The following is a 12500-nucleotide window of genomic DNA, read 5'->3' on the forward strand; positions in this document are numbered from 1 at the left end:
CGCCCAACATGCAGTGCCACGGCCTCGGCCCGCATGCCATGCCACGGCCTCGGCCCGCATGCCTTGCCACGCCGTCGCCCAACATGCCATGCCACGGCCTCGGCCCGCATGCCTTGCCACGGCCTCGGCCGCGCATGCCATGCCACCGCGTTGCCCGGCATGCCATGCCTTGGCCTCGGTCAACATGCCATGCCACGGCCTCGGCCTCGGCCCGCATGCCTTGCTACGGCGTCGCCCAACATGCAGTGCCACGGCCTCGGCCCGCATGCCATGCCACGGCCTCGGCCCGCATGCCTTGCCACGGCGTCGCCCAACATGCCATGCCACGGCCTCGGCTAGCATGCCATGCCACGGCCTCGGCCCGCATGCCTTGCCAAGGCGTTGCCCAACATGCCATGCCATGCCACGGCCTCGGCCCGCATGTCTTGCCAAGGCGTTGCCCAACATGCCATGCCACGGCCTCGGCCCGCATGCCTTGCCACGGCGTTGCCCAGCATGCCATGCCACCGCGTTGCCCGGCATGCCATGCCTTAGCCTTGGCCAGCATGGCATGCCACGGCCTCGGCCATCATGCCATGCCACGGCCTCGGCCCGCATGCCTTGCCACGGCGTTGCCCAACATGCCATGCCACGGCCTCGGCCCGCATGCCATGCCATGTCATGCCTTGGCCTTGGCCAGCATGACATGCCACGGCCTCGGCCCGCATGCCTTGCTACGGCGTCGCCCAACAAGCCATGCCACGGCCTCGGCCCGCATAACATGCCACGGCCTCGGACCGCATGCCTTGCTACGGCGTCGCCCAACATGCCATGCCACGGCCTCGGCCCGCATGACATGCCACGGCCTCGGCCATCATGCCATGCCACGGCCTCGGCCCGCATGCCTTGCCACGGCGTTGCCCAACATGCCATGCCACGGCCTCGGCCCGCATGCCATGCCATGCCACGGCCACGGCCCGCATGCCATGCCACGGCCACGGCCTCAGCCCGCATGCCTTGCTACGGCGTCGCCCAACATGCCATGCCACGGCCTCGGCCCGCATGCCGTGCCACGGCCTCGGCCCGCATGCCATGCCATGCCACGGCCCGCATGTCTTGCCACGGCGTTGCCAAACATGCCATGCCACGGCCTCGGCCCGCATGCCTTGCGACGGCGTCGCCCAACATGCCATGCCACGGCCACGGCCCGCATGCCATGCCACGGCCTCGGCCCGCATGCCATGCCACGGCCTCGGCCCGCATGCCTTGCTGCGGCGTTGCCCAACATGCCATGCCACGGCCTCGGCCCGCATGCCTTGCCACCGCGTTGCCCAGCATGCCATGCCACCGCGTTGCCCGGCGTGCCATGCCTTAGCCTTGGCCAACATGTCGAGCCACGGCCTCGGCCCGCATGCCATGCCATGCCACAGCCCGCATGTCTTGCCACGGCGTTGCCAAACATGCCATGCCACGGCCTCGGCCCGCATGACGTGCCACGGCCTCGGCCCGCATGCCGTGCCACGGCCTCGGCCCGCATGACATGCCACGGCCTCGGCCCGCATGCCTTGCCACGACGCCGCCCAACTTGCCATGCCACGGCCTCGGCCCGCATGCCATGCCACGGCCTCGGCCCGCATGACATGCCACGGCCTCGGCCCGCATGCCTTGCTACGGCGTCGCCCAACATGCCATGCCACGGCCTCGGCCCGCATGCCATGCCACGGCCTCGGCCCGCATGACATGCCACGGCCTCGGACCGCATGCCTTGCTACGGCGTCGCCCAACATGCCATGCCACGGCCTCGGCCCGCATGCCATGCCACGGCCTCGGCCCGCATGCCATGCCACGGCCTCGGCCCGCATGCCATGCCACGGCCTCGGCCCGCATGCCTTGCTGCGGCGTTGCCCAACATGCCATGCCACGGCCTCGGCCCGCATGCCTTGCCACCGCGTTGCCCAGCATGCCATGCCACCGCGTTGCCCGGCGTGCCATGCCTTAGCCTTGGCCAACATGTCGAGCCACGGCCTCGGCCCGCATGCCATGCCATGCCACGGCCCGCATGTCTTGCCACGGCGTGGCCAAACATGCCATGCCACGGCCTCGGCCCGCATGACGTGCCACGGCCTCGGCCCGCATGACATGCCACGGCCTCGGCCCGCATGCCTTGCTACGGCGTCGCCCAACATGCCTTGCCACGGCCTCGGCCCGCATGCCATGCCACGGCCTCGGCCCGCATGACATGCCACGGCCTCGGCCAGCATGCCTTGCCACGACGCCGCCCAACTTGCCATGCCACGGCCTCGGCCCGCATGCCATGCCACGGCCTCGGCCCGCATGACATGCCACGGCCTCGGCCCGCATGCCTTGCTACGGCGTCGCCCAACATGCCATGCCACGGCCTCGGCCCGCATGCCATGCCACGGCCTCGGCCCGCATGACATGCCACGGCCTCGGACCGCATGCCTTGCTACGGCGTCGCCCAACATGCCATGCCACGGCCTCGGCCCGCATGCAACGGCACGGCCTCGGCCCGCATGCCTTGCTACGGCGTCGCCCAACATGCCATGCCACGGCCTCGGCCCGCATGCCATGCCACGGCCTCGGCCCGCATGACATGCCACGGCCTCGGACCGCATGCCTTGCTACGGCGTCGCCCAACATGCCATGCCACGGCCTCGGCCCGCATGCCATGCCACGGCCTCGGCCCGCATGACATGCCACGGCCTCGGACCGCATGCCTTGCTACGGCGTCGCCCAACATGCCATGCCACGGCCTCGGCCCGCATGCCACGGCACGGCCTCGGCCCGCATGCCTTGCTACGGCGTCGCCCAACATGCCATGCCACGGCCTCGGCCCGCATGCCATGCCACGGCCTCGGCCCGCATGACATGCCACGGCCTCGGCCCGCATGCCTTGCGACGGCGTCGCCCAACATGCCTTGCCACGGCCTCGGCCCGCATGCCATGCCACGGCCTCGGCCCGCATGCCTTGCCACGACGTCGCCCAACTTGCCATGCCACGGCCTCGGCCCGCATGCCATGCCACGGCCTCGGCGCGCATGACATGCCACGGCCTCGGCCCGCATGCCATGCTACGGCGTCGCCCAACATGCCATGCCACGGCCTCGGCCCGCATGCCATGCCACGGCCTCGGCCCGCATGCCATGCCACGGCCTCGGCCCGCATGACAGGCCACGGCCTCGGACCGCATGCCTTGCTACGGCGTCGCCCAACATGCCATGCCACGGCCTCGGCCCGCATGCCATGCCACGGCCTCGGCCCGCATGCCACGGCACGGCCTCGGCCCGCATGCCTTGCTACGGCGTCGCCCAACATGCCATGCCACGGCCTCGGCCCGCATGCCATGCCACGGCCTCGGCCCGCATGACATGCCACGGCCTCGGACCGCATGCCTTGCTACGGCGTCGCCCAACATGCCATGCCACAGCCTCGGCCCGCATGCCGTGCCACGGCCTCGGCCTCGGCCCGCATGCCTTGCTACGACGTTGGCCAACATGCCATGCCACGGCCCCGGCCCGCATGCCATGCCACCGCGTTGCCCGGCGTGCCATGCCTTAGCCTTGGCCAACATGTCGTGCCACGGCCTCGGCCCGCATGCCATGCCATGCCACGGCCCTCATGTCTTGCCACGGCGTTGCCAAACATGCCATGCCACGGCCTCGGCCCGCATGCCTTGCTACGGCGTCGCCCAACATGCCATGACATGCCACGGCCTCGGCCCGCATGCCTTGCTACGGCGTCGCCCAACATGCCATGCCACGGCCTCGGCCCGCATGCCATGCCACGGCCTCGCCCAACATGCCATGCCACGGCCTCTGCCCGCATGCCATGCCACGGCCTCGGCCCGCGTGACATGCCACGGCCTCGGCCCGCATGCCTTGCCACGACGTCGCCCAACTTGCCATGCCACGGCCTCGGCCCGCATGCCATGCCACGGCCTCGGCTCGCATGACATGCCACGGCCTCGGCCCGCATGCCTTGCTACGGCGTCGCCCAACATGCCATGCCACGGCCTCGGCCCGCATGCCATGCCATGGCCTCGGCCCGCATGACATGCCACGGCCTCGGACCGCATGCCTTGCTACGGCGTCGCCCAACATGCCATGCCACGGCCCCGGCCCGCATGCCTTGCCACCGCGTTGCCCGGCGTGCCATGCCACCGCGTTGCCCGGCGTGCCATGCCTTAGCCTTGGCCAACATGTCGTGCCACGGCCTCGGCCCGCATGCCATGCCATGCCACGGCCCGCATGTCTTGCCACGGCGTTGCCAAACATGCCATGCCACGGCCTCGGCCCGCATGCCTTGCCACGGCCTCGGCCAACATGCCATGCCACGGCCTCGGCCCGCATGCCATGCCACGGCCTCGGCCCGCATGACATGCCACGGCCTCGGCCCGCATGCCTTGCTACGGCGTCGCCCAACATGCCATGCCACGGCCTCGGCCCGCATGCCATGCCACGGCCTCGGCCCGCATGCCCTTCTACGGCGTTGCCCAACATGCCATGCCACGGCCTCGGCCCGCATGCCTTGCCACCGCGTTGCCCAGCATGCCATGCCACCGCGTTGCCCGGCGTGCCATGCCTTAGCCTTGGCCAACATGTCGTGCCACGGCCTCGGCCCGCATGCCATGCCACGGCCTCGGCCCGCATGTCTTGCCACGGCGTTGCCCAACATGCCATGCCACGGCCTCGGCCCCCATGCCTTGCCACCGCGCTGCCCAGCATGCCAATGCACCGCGTTGCCCGGCGTGCCATGCCTTAGCCTTGGCGAACATGCCACGCCACGGCCTCGGCCCGCATGGCTTGCCAGGGCGTTGCCCAACATGCCATGCCACGGCCTCGGCCCGCATGTCTTGCCACGGCGTTGCCCAACATGCCATGCCATGCCACGCCACGGCCTCGGCCCGCATGCCATGCCACGGCCTCGGCCCGCATGCCATGCCATGCCACGGCCTCGGCCCGCATGCCATGCCACGGCCTCGGCCAGCATGCCATGCCAAGGCCTCGGCCCGCATGCCTTGCCACGGCGTTGCCCAGCATGCCATGCCACCGCGTTGCCCAGCGGGCCGTGCCGCGGCCTCGGCCCGCATGCCTTGCGACTGCCTTGGCCAGCGTGCCATGCCACAGCGTGCCATGCCTTAGCCTTGGCCTACATGCCATGCCACTGCCTTGGCCAGCATGTCGTGCCACCGCCACGGCCAGCATGCCATGCCGGTCCGTTGCCCAGCATGCCACGGCCGTGGCGGCATGGCAAGCCACGGCCTCGGCCAGCATGCCATGCCACGGCCTCGGCCAGCATGCCATGGCACTGTCTTGGTCAGCATGCCATGCCATGGCACCGCCTTGTCCAGCACGCCGTGCCGCAGCGTTGGCCAGCATGCCTTGGCCGGCATGCCATGCCAATGCCTTGGGCCAACATGGCGTGCCACGGGCTGGGCCATGCCGGTCCGTTGCCCGGCATGCCACGGCCGTGGCGGCATGGCAAGCCACGGCCTCGGCCAGCATGCCATGCCCCGGCCTCGCCCAGCATGCCATGGCACGGTCTTGGTCAGCATGCCATGCCATGGCACCGCCTTGTGCAGCGTTGGCCAGCATGCCTTGGCCGGCATGCCATGCCAATGCCTTGGGCCAACATGGCGTGCCACGGGCTGGGCGAGCACGGCATGCCACGGGCTGGGCGAGCATGCCACGCCACGGCCTTGGCTAGCAGCAAGGCATGCCACGGCCTCGGCGAGCATGCCATGCCATGCCAAGGCCAAGGCCAAAGCCAAGGCCAAGGCAGTGGGCAAGGCCAAGTCCCTGTGCAAGGCATGGCCAAGGCCAAGGCAAAGGCCAAGGCCGCGGGCAAAGGCCAAGGCCAAGGCCAAGGCCATGGCGTGCCACCGCCTCGATCGATCTTTTTGAACATGATTCTTTTATAATCTTACCCAAACCGTGCAACACAATTAAAAATGCACTACAATCAATTTTAAATGTCATTCCCTATTTTTTTGCAATTTTTCTGGAGCTTTTCGAATTTTTAAAGCCCTTATTTGGCATAAAAAAATCAAAATAAAATAAAAAAAATGAAAAAAATAATTTAATAATTTCTATAATTACTAGTGAATCATCCTTTAATTATGGGAATTTTTCCATAATTTTTTGACTATTTTTATTAATTTTTATTATTTTTTAAGTATTAATATCGAAATAAATTAAAATAAAATATTTTCTGTAAAAAAATATTTTTTTTAATTTTTTTTATGGTGTATTAAATTATTTCCTACAACTTTCATGTTGAAAGTTTTGGCAAAAAACCATTACTTTTTAAAAAAACCCCATTATGACTCCTCGAACATGCTTGATGTTTCCTCCTGCCAGATTGAAAAGGGCTTAACAGGCTATTATAAGGGGGGGGCACCTCCCTTGCCCAGGGCAAGGCAGTGGCAGGTACGCCCCATGTTGGGCGCGGCCTGGGCTGCGGCCTTGGGTTACATGCACTGCGGCTCGACCGCGGCCTGGGCTGCGGCCTGGGGCGGCTCGGCCGCGGCCTGGACCGCGGCCTTGGGCGGCCTTGCGCGGCCTGGGCGCGGCCTTGGGCGGCCTGGGCGCGGCCTTGCGCGGCCTGGGCGCGGCCTTGGGCGGCCTGGGCGCGGCCTTGCGCGGCCTGGGCGCGGCCTTGGGCAGCATGGCGTGGCATGCGCGCGGGCGTGGGCGGCCTGGCATGCGCGCGGCATGGGCAGCACGGCATGGCATGCGCACGGCCTGGGCGGCCTGGCATGCAGCCGGCCTGGCATGCCCGCGGCGTGGGCAGCACGGCATGGCATGCGCACGGCCTGGGCCAGCAGCATGCCATGCCACGGCCAAGGCAGGCCAGCCAAAGCCAGCAGCATGCCATGCCAAGGCCTAGGCCAGCAGCATGCCATGCCACGGCCAAGGCAGGCCAGCCAAAGCCAGCAGCATGCCATGCCAAGGCCTAGGCCAGCAGCATGCCATGCCACGGCCAAGGCAGGCCAGCCAAAGCCAGCAGCATGCCATGCCAAGGCCAAGGCCAGCAGCATGCCATGCCACGGCCTAGGCCAGCAGCATGCCATGCCACGGCCAAGGCAGCCCAGCCAAAGCCAGCAGCATGCCATGCCAAGGCCTAGGCCAGCAGCATGCCATGCCACGGCCAAGGCAGCCCAGCCAAAGCCAGCAGCATGCCATGCCAAGGCCAAGGCCAGCAGCATGCCATGCCACGGCCAAGGCAGCCCAGCCAAAGCCAGCAGCATGCCATGCCAAGGCCAAGGCCAGCAGCATGCCATGCCACGGCCAAGGCAGCCCAGCCAAAGCCAGCAGCATGCCATGCCAAGGCCTAGGCCAGCAGCATGCCATGCCACGGCCAAGGCAGGCCAGCCAAAGCCAACAGCATGGCATGCCAAGGCCAAGGCCAGCAGCATGCCATGCCACGGCCAAGGCAGCCCAGCCAAAGCCAGCAGCATGCCATGCCAAGGCCTAGGCCAGCAGCATGCCATGCCACGGCCAAGGCAGGCCAGCCAAAGCGAGCAGCATGCCATGCCAAGGCCAAGGCCAGCAGCATGCCATGCCACGGCCAAGGCAGCCCAACCAAAGCCAGCAGCATGCCATGCCAAGGCTTAGGCCAGCAGCATGCCATGCCACGGCCAAGGCAGGCCAGCCAAAGCCAGCAGCATGCCATGCCAAGGCCTAGGCCACCAGCATGCCATGCCACGGCCAAGGCAGCCCAGCCAAAGCCAGCAGCATGCCATGCCAAGGCCAAGGCCAGCAGCATGCCATGCCACGGCCAAGGCAGCCCAGCCAAAGCCAGCAGCATGCCATGCCAAGGCCTAGGCCAGCAGCATGCCATGCCACGGCCAACGCAGGCCAGCCAAAGCCAGCAGCATGCCATGCCAAGGCCTAGGCCAGCAGCATGCCATGCCACGGCCATGGCAGCCCAGCCAAAGCCAGCAGCATGCCATATCAAGGCCAAGGGCAGCAGCATGCCATGCCACGGCCAAGGCAGCCCAGCCAAAGCCAGCAGCATGCCATGCCATGGCCTAGGCCAGCAGCATGCCATGCCACGGCCAAGGCAGGCCAGCCAAAGCCAGCAGCATGCCATGCCAAGGCCAAGGCCAGCAGCATGCCATGCCACGGCCAAGGCAGCCCAGCCAAAGCCAGCAGCATGCCATGCCAAGGCCTAGGCCAGCAGCATGCCATGCCACGGCCAAGGCAGCCCAGCCAAAGCCAGCAGCATGCCATATCAAGGCCAAGGCCAGCAGCATGCCATGCCACGGCCAAGGCAGCCCAGCCAAAGCCAGCAGCATGCCATGCCATGCCTAGGCCAGCAGCATGCCATGCCACGGCCAAGGCAGGCCAGCCAAAGCCAGCAGCATGCCATGCCAAGGCCTAGGCCAGCAGCATGCCATGCCACGGCCAAGGCAGGCCAGCCAAAGCCAGCAGCATGCCATGCCAAGGCCAAGGCCAGCAGCATGCCATGCCACGGCCAAGGCAGGCCTGCCAAAGCCAGCAGCATGCCATGCCAAGGCCAAGGCCAGCAGCATGCCATGCCACGGCCAAGGCTGCCAGCCAAAGCCAGCAGCATGCCATGCCAAGGCCTAGGCCAGCAGCATACCATGCCAAGGCCTAGGCCAGCAGCATGCCATGCCACGGCCAAGGCAGCCCAGCCAAAGCCAGCAGCATGCCATGCCAAGGCCTAGGCCAGCAGCATGCCATGCCACGGCCAAGGCAGCCCAGCCAAAGCCAGCAGCATGCCATGCCAAGGCCAAGGCCAGCAGCATGCCATGCCACGGCCAAGGCAGCCCAGCCAAAGCCAGCAGCATGCCATGCCAAGGCCAAGGCCAGCAGCATGCCATGCCACGGCCAAGGCAGCCCAGCCAAAGCCAGCAGCATGCCATGCCAAGGCCTAGGCCAGCAGCATGCCATGCCACGGCCAAGGCAGGCCAGCCAAAGCCACCAGCATGGCATGCCAAGGCCAAGGCCAGCAGCATGCCATGCCACGGCCAAGGCAGCCCAGCCAAAGCCAGCAGCATGCCATGCCAAGGCCTAGGCCAGCAGCATGCCATGCCACGGCCAAGGCAGGCCAGCCAAAGCGAGCAGCATGCCATGCCAAGGCCAAGGCCAGCAGCATGCCATGCCACGGCCAAGGCAGCCCAACCAAAGCCAGCAGCATGCCATGCCAAGGCTTAGGCCAGCAGCATGCCATGCCACGGCCAAGGCAGGCCAGCCAAAGCCAGCAGCATGCCATGCCAAGGCCTAGGCCACCAGCATGCCATGCCACGGCCAAGGCAGCCCAGCCAAAGCCAGCAGCATGCCATGCCAAGGCCAAGGCCAGCAGCATGCCATGCCACGGCCAAGGCAGCCCAGCCAAAGCCAGCAGCATGCCATGCGAAGGCCTAGGCCAGCAGCATGCCATGCGAAGGCCTAGGCCAGCAGCATGCCATGCCACGGCCAACGCAGGCCAGCCAAAGCCAGCAGCATGCCATGCCAAGGCCTAGGCCAGCAGCATGCCATGCCACGGCCAAGGCAGCCCAGCCAAAGCCAGCAGCATGCCATATCAAGGCCAAGGGCAGCAGCATGCCATGCCACGGCCAAGGCAGCCCAGCCAAAGCCAGCAGCATGCCATGCCATGGCCTAGGCCAGCAGCATGCCATGCCACGGCCAAGGCAGGCCAGCCAAAGCCAGCAGCATGCCATGCCAAGGCCAAGGCAGCCCAGCCAAAGCCAGCAGCATGCCATGCCAAGGCCTAGGCCAGCAGCATGCCATGCCACGGCCAAGGCAGCCCAGCCAAAGCCAGCAGCATGCCATATCAAGGCCAAGGCCAGCAGCATGCCATGCCACGGCCAAGGCAGCCCAGCCAAAGCCAGCAGCATGCCATGCCATGCCTAGGCCAGCAGCATGCCATGCCACGGCCAAGGCAGGCCAGCCAAAGCCAGCAGCATGCCATGCCAAGGCCTAGGCCAGCAGCATGCCATGCCACGGCCAAGGCAGGCCAGCCAAAGCCAGCAGCATGCCATGCCAAGGCCAAGGCCAGCAGCATGCCATGCCACGGCCAAGGCAGGCCAGCCAAAGCCAGCAGCATGCCATGCCAAGGCCAAGGCCAGCAGCATGCCATGCCACGGCCAAGGCTGCCAGCCAAAGCCAGCAGCATGCCATGCCAAGGCCTAGGCCAGCAGCATGCCATGCCACGGCCAAGGCAGCCCAGCCAAAGCCAGCAGCATGCCATGCCAAGGCCTAGGCCAGCAGCATGCCATGCCACGGCCAAGGCAGCCCAGCCAAAGCCAGCAGCATGCCATGCCACGGCCAAGGCAGCCCAGCCAAAGCCAGCAGCATGCCATGCCAAGGCCAAGGCCAAGGCCAGCAGCATGCCATGCCATGCCACGGCCAAGGCCAAGGCCGAGGCAGCCCATCCGAAGCCAGCAACATTCCATGGCAAGGCCAACGCAGCCCAGCCAAAGCCGGCGGCATGCCATGCCAAGGCCAAGGCCAGCCGCATGTCTTGCCACGGCCTTGTCCCGCAGCGTGGCGTGCCTTGGCCTTGGGCTAGAACATCGCATGCCACGCCCTTGGCAAGCAATCCTGTCCCTCGTGTAATTGCCATTTGGTTTGGCTTTGACTTACGTATATGTTGCCCTGCGAAATGCATGTCCCTCGGGTAATAGCCGGTTTGGTTGCCTTTGACTTGCGAACACGTTGCTAGTGCTTTCCCCAGTGGAAGCTTGTTGGGAAAAGTATGTCCCTCGGAAGTTGCCTGTTGCGTTTGTTATTTGCATTCGAGCTATCCGATGCTTGCTGGGTTTCTCTAAGAGTTTTTGCACGTTCGTCGGGCTTTTTAATTATTTATTTACTCATAAAAATTATAATAAAATAAATTAAAAATAAAAAAATAATTAAAAAAATTACTATAATTACTAGTGCCTCATCTTATAATTGTTGGAATTTTTCTAGAATTTTTTGAGTATTTTTAGTAATTTTTATTATTTTTTAAGTATTAAAATTGAAATAAATTAAAATAAAATATTCCGGTGGCCAAATATTTTTTTATAATTTTTTTTATGGTGTATTAAATTATTTCATACAACTTTCATGTTGAAAGTTTTGGCAAAAAACCATTACTTTTTAAAAAAACCCCATTATGACTCCTCGAACATGCTTGATGTTTCCTCCTGCCAGATTGAAAAGGGCTTAACAGGCTATTATAAGGGGGGGGCACCTCCCTTAAGGCTGGCCAGCATGGCCAGGCCACAGGCCACGCCTATGCCTAGGCGGGCGCTTGGCACATGCCATCGCTTGGCTTGTGGCATTGGCTTGTGGCATCGAAACTACATAGCCAAGCACGGGATGCGTCGAGTGGCGGCCCGCGGCGGTGGCGGTGGCACGTTGGCCTAGGGCAGCATGCCATGCCACAGCCTTGGCCAGCAACATGGCATGCCAAAGCCTTGGCCAGCAGCATGCCATGCCCTGGCCTTGGCAAGCATGTCATGCCACGGCCTTGGCCAGCAGCATGCCATGCCACGACCTTGGCCAGCAGCATGCCATGCCCCGGCCTTGGCCAGCATGTCATGCCACGGCCTTGGCCAGCAGCATGCCATGCCACAGCCTTGGCCAGCAGCATGCCATGCCACAGCCTTGGCCAGCAACATGGCATGCCAAAGCCTTGGCCAGCAGCACGCCATGCCCCGGCCTTGGCAACCTTGCCAAGCCACGGCCATGGCCAGCAGCGTGCTATGCCCCGGCCTTGGCCAGCAGCGTGCCATGCCACGACCTTGGCCAGCAGCTTGCCATGCCCCGGCCTTGGCCAGCATGTCATGCCACGGCCTTGGCCAGCAGCATGCCATGCCACGGCCTTGGCCAGCAACATGGCATGCCGCGGCCTTGGCCGGCAGCATGGCAAGCCCAAGCCTTGGTCAGCAGCAGCATGCCATGCCAACGCCTTGGCCAGCAGCATGCCTTGCCACGGCCTCGGCCATCAGCATGCCTTGCCACGGCCTCGGCCATCAGCATGCCTTGCCACGGCCTCGGCCATCAGCATGCCATGCCACGGCCTTGTCCAGCAGCATGGCATGCCCGGCCTTGGCCAGCAGCATGTCATGCCACGGCCTTGGCAAGCATGCCAAGCCACGGCCTTGGCAAGCATGCCATGTCCCTCGGGTAATTGTACAAGTTGCCTTGCGAAATGCATGTCCCTCGGTTAAATTGCCATTTGGTTGGCTTTGGCGTGCGAACGAGTTGCCTGTGCTTTCCTTGTGGAAGCTTGTTGCGAGAAGTATGTCCCTCGAAAGTTGCCTGTTGCGTTTGTTATTTGCATTCGCGCTAACCGGTGCTTGCTCGGCCTCTCTAAATGTTTTCGCGCGTTCGTCGGGCTTCTTGGTCCTTCGGGGGGTGATTCGTTTTGGGGGGCTGGTGCACAGTGTACGTCGTGGCGCGTGAGTTGTGTTCGGTTTGTGCGAGTTGGACGGATCCCTGCCTGTGCAGCGAACTCCACTGGTGCATTCCTCCATGTCCCTC

The sequence above is a fragment of the Camellia sinensis genome, unplaced genomic scaffold (genome assembly GCF_055761805.1).
Source record: "Camellia sinensis isolate YWXY unplaced genomic scaffold, ASM5576180v1 Unanchor4, whole genome shotgun sequence".
Classification (NCBI taxonomy): domain Eukaryota; kingdom Viridiplantae; phylum Streptophyta; class Magnoliopsida; order Ericales; family Theaceae; genus Camellia; species Camellia sinensis.